Genomic DNA, 5156 nt, shown 5'->3' on the forward strand with positions numbered 1-5156 from the left:
AAGGCCTAGCCATATTTCTTTTACGAAATATGGCAAATAAGCCAGAGAAAAATCAAAAACTTTTGGAAATAAACTCCAGAAGGAGCCACTTCCTATTACAAAAACCCAATAGGGTCGAAGTGTATAGACTTATACACCTCTTCCACAAAAAATATTTTAAAACTGCAAAAGTTTTGACATATAAAAGGCCAACTTACTTGCGAGCCGATGTGACTAGCATCCGTCCAGATCAGAGATAGATAGATAGATAGATAGATAGATAGATAGATAGATAGATGTAGGTGTGTGCATATGTTTCTGTGTCTGCGCCTCCCCGCCCCCGGCATCACTTGTAAAAACCGATACTGGTGTGTTTACGTCCCCGTAATATAGCGGTTCGGCAAAAGAGATCGATAGAATAAGTACTAGGCTTACAAAGAATAAGTCCTGGGGTTGACTTGCTCGATCAAAGGTGGTGCTCCAGCACGACCACAGTCAAATGACTGAAACAAGTAAAAGAGTACAAGAGAGTAATGAATATGTAGTGTGTGTGCTTATTTTGCAAGAAAGAAATTACCGTCCCGATATATATCAATACTTATTTCAACACGATATAACATCATTAATCATACAAACAAATTCATTACCGAAAAAAGTAATAAAGTTTTTTTATTTTTTTTTATCAATCATTAAGTGTTCACCAAAGACATTGGGACTTCATATGATAATACAATATGGGGTTGCAAAAAGTCGAACGTTTAAATAATGAAAACGATGAAATAAATGTTAACAAAGAAAAATTCTCCAAAAAGGGTCGACTTCCTAGAGAACCCCACAAAAAACCAGAGGCCCCAACATGCTCTCCTCATTGTCTATAGAGGCATGCTCAGAGGCGTCCTTTTCACTTGGACCATTATTGAAACATTGACCCAAATATCAACAGAATTCTTGACAGGTAGAACCGGCCTCTCTCCCCCCGTATTCCTTTTCGAGTGTAATTTGATAAAGATGATGAGAGCTTAGCCAAAGAGGACAGAATGTGTCATCAGCCATTTCAATCGTGTCTGCCACACAGCCTATTTCGCTTAGGCTACCAGGCAAAGAAACGTTATGTACCCTTTCCGGGGAAAAAGGAAGGCGGCGGAACGATCTTCACGTTGACTTAGCCAATAGCCGGATCCATCCTACACGCATTTGTCCGGTTTCGGCATAAACCCACAGCAGCAATATTCGGGCACAGAACAAGAGCGCGCTTAGCTGTTTCGTCGTTCTGAGTGCATCTCAGGCAAGACTGGCTAATGGCACTTCCATTCCTGTGGAATGCCCTAACCGGCACTGTCACGCCAAGTATTTCTGGAAATTATCCTTAGGAGCCCGCTTCAAAAGTTCCCTGGAAGAGCATTGTCAGTTGATTCTTCTCGACGCTCAAAATCTCCCTGGGAATGTCATCGCATTTGCCCGCTACTAACCTTCCATAGAACGCCAGAGTTTAACTTCCACAGACATCATTGTCCGATTGACAGAAGTCTGTATGTACCTGGCCACACATTAGGTGCCAGGTGGCCTACCTTAGTCCATGCTTGATCCAGGACTCAACTCAGTTAAAGGGAGGATTCCCACTCTTCCTTGAATGGCTGTTGGCAGAAATGGAGAGCCTAACCTGTGGAATGTATCTACTCCCCAGAATGTGGAAGAATACGAACTCCAACTTGGTGAGACGTAAACTGTGGAAAAGACACGAATCTCAGGAGACAATATGTAAAGGTGGCGATGTAAGCATTTGCCATCTCTACCTGACCTTTCAGGGACAGCTTTCTATCAGCCAATTTCTTGGTAAGATCGTCCGCCCCACTTAACTATCTAATCTAGCTTCTGTAAGGGACCTGGTTTCCGCTTCCAGTAACCGGGTACCAGTCTACGAAGTCTATCTAGGTCGACCGTGCTGATCACAAATGTGTGGTCTCTGTAGCAGATGACTTAAATTATGGACAGCTTATACAATCCTCATTTAATGGCCTACAAAGCACCGCAGTTCCATCCCTGCCCATTTTTCGCTAACGTGGAGATAAGTAAATCTCGTATCCACCGAAAATGGACAAGAAAGCTCGGTGGTCAGATAGCCTGGTGTCACTGACAGTGCACGACATCTAAAATTCGCGACTTGAAGTCATTGAGTATGTGGCCCTGTTGCCAAAACGACCACGGGCTCTCCTCATTTATAGTGCCTTTTCTGAGCAAGGGCATGTTGAACAATGAAATAGACGAAGTGTAGACTGCTACTTACCCTGGTTTTGTTTCGGGCTTGGGATAGTTGTTCTATCCCTATGGTTACATGTGGGTGCTTCCACAAATAGTTAAGGTTTTCGGTAAAATTTCCTACTCAATCAGGGTGATTGTTCTTTTATGTTTTATAGGTGTTGTGTGCTATTCGTATGCCTTTTATGGGTGTGTTGTTGGTTGATTTAATGGAATTCGTTTGAGTGAAGCAATAACGCAGTGCATTCCATTAATACAGTCTTGGCTCTGTTTGTGGCGGTGTAGTTGATGATTACAGAAGCCAGATTGGATAGTTAAGTGGGGTGGACGATCTCACCAATAAATTGGCCGATAAAAAGCTGTCCCTGAAAAGTCGGGTAGAGATGGCAAATGCTTACATCGCCTACTTTACATATTGTCGCCTGAGATTCGTGTCTTGCCCTACTTTACGTCTCACCACGTGGGAGTTCGTATTCTTCCGCGCTCTGGGGAGTAGATACATTCCACAGGTTAGGCTCTCCATTTCTGTTGTTCGAGCGAATTAGGTTGTACTTGTAGTGGTGATGCCTGTGATAGTGGTAGTATTGGGGATGATTTAGCCAATCTTAATGTATATGTGGTTAAGGATGGTGTTTCAGCGTTTCAAAGGCATCTCCCTCATAAATTTATATTTACCTTTTTTTTTTTGGGGGGGGGTCGTTATGTTCCTATTTCTTTTCTTTTCATTGGTGACTTTAAAATTGAAGCAGAAACACAGACAGTGTCACTTAGTCCACAACCAAATGTTCACCCCTCTCTCTGTTTCTCTCTCTTCCTACCAGTAACTTTGCTACTGACTGAAATTCTTTTAGTTGTGTCTTCAAGCTCTTTCTCTCTCTCACTCTCTCTTTCTAAGTTTTTCTCATACTTTTAAATCAATAAATGTCCAAAATGATTCAGCGTTTCAATTGAAAAACATATACGAATGTATTAGAGAGTTTTTCACTGATGTAGTCTGAAGCTAACTACGTGTATGTGAGTTTAGCTTGTGTCATCTTGTTAGGTTACTATAGTTTTTGTGTCCAATGAATGTGAGAGAAAAAGTTGAAATCCTGATACGGCTATAAAAACTCCTGACCGTAAGTTTGAAGTTTGAATTGAGAATACTAGACTTTTAATTACGTCAATGCATAGTTTTTAAAACACTAGCCCTTGGTGGACTATGAATTAGTGATCTTAAGATTTTGAGTACAATTACTGGTTATTTATTCAGAAGTAATTAGTTATATGAGATATGTAGAATTTACTTGTGAGGCCAATTCAAAACTACCTATTTGTATAAATCAAGTTGTAAATTACACGCAGTTTCCTCATGCAATATGTGCTGCAATGCTGATTGCTACTTGATATAGGAAAACTAGTTATTAAACTGACATTTCTCATGTAAACTCAGGCGACATCTATTTACATGGCACGTATATAATTACGAATCCCTCCCTTGGAAGTATCTAAATACCATTCTGTGTCGGTGCGAACATCTTAGTGTCTTTTAGTGCATTTTAGCAACTGGCGTTTAGCCGTAGAAATATGGGATATTTTTTCCATGCATAAATCGCATAATTTTACCTAGATTATGCAAGACTCAGCTACGGCTATTATTTCCCATTCAATATTAAAGTTGGTATTCCTATCACTGAGGGACCGGATAAGTTTGTGCTCTTCATTTTCTCTCTATCCCTATCGCCTTGAAATTTGTCGAGCATGCACCATTATAAGTGTGCGAATTTCCTCCTGGCGTCACCGTACACCTGAATACAATATTTGCACACATACCTTCACCGTTTAGGGGACAGATTTTACTCTTTACAAAAATATGAGCATTTTTATTTTTCTTAAATGTGGCTATGTTAGTGAAACCAGAATTAGATACCCTCTCTATTTCTTTCCCATCGGATCTACCACTTTTTGCATTTCGCCTGTCGTTTCAAATTACCGTGTTATTTGTCTAACGTTTACTATATCAGATTCAGCTTCTTAATGAATTATAACGGTTGTCTCCCTTCTCCGGCTTGCATCGGTTTTACTGTTTCTTACCTTGTCATTATCTGTATGCACCATATTTTCACAAAACTATTCAAGATATTGCTAGGTTGACTAACAATTTGGTTGGATGTGTGTTGTTAGTATCACTAAAAGTTTTGTTATTTTTATTTTCTTTACGTACTTTAATGCCTTATTTCCTCTTTTTTTTTATGAAATATAGACATTCTCCAAATGTCTTATATATACTTCGTCGAACGTCTTAGTTGTATACCTCCGATCCTGAAATTCAGAGAATGCAAAGCAGACATCATTTAAATAAACAGTTACACAAAACCTACAATGCGTACAATCGTAAAAATGCCACACCTTTTTGATGTATTCAGTATTGTAATATTTAATTACTCAAGTCTTTAATCTTATATTAATTGTCTTTAGATGAATTCTGAACTGAAGAAATCTGAAAGGTTCTGAAAACCATGCATACGTAATTTAAGATTTGAAATTCTTTCAATTGATTCTCTGTTAATTTCTCTCCAGATTTTTATTTTATTTAAGATTATAAGCGTTATGATAATGGTTGTAATTATTCTCGTCATTGTTCTTATTTTAGTACTACAATTATCCCTTTATATGAAAGCTTATCTCCTTTATCAAAATCTCTCGATTTCAGACGATGTCTCTTCAATTTCTTTTCAATTCAATTTATTATAATTGATTATTTTATGTGAATTTATTTATTCATTTGATTTACATTTGATAAATTGCCTCTTTGCATTTTGTTTGCTTTTCACTTCCACTTTTGTGAAAATTAGCAATTATCATTAAATTGATTTGTTTTAAAATATATTTCTGTATTACGCATTCTGTTTTATGTTTTATTTTTGTTCCTTCATGCAAAT

Source organism: Octopus bimaculoides, chromosome 2 (genome assembly GCF_001194135.2).
Source record: "Octopus bimaculoides isolate UCB-OBI-ISO-001 chromosome 2, ASM119413v2, whole genome shotgun sequence".
Lineage (NCBI taxonomy): Eukaryota > Metazoa > Mollusca > Cephalopoda > Octopoda > Octopodidae > Octopus > Octopus bimaculoides.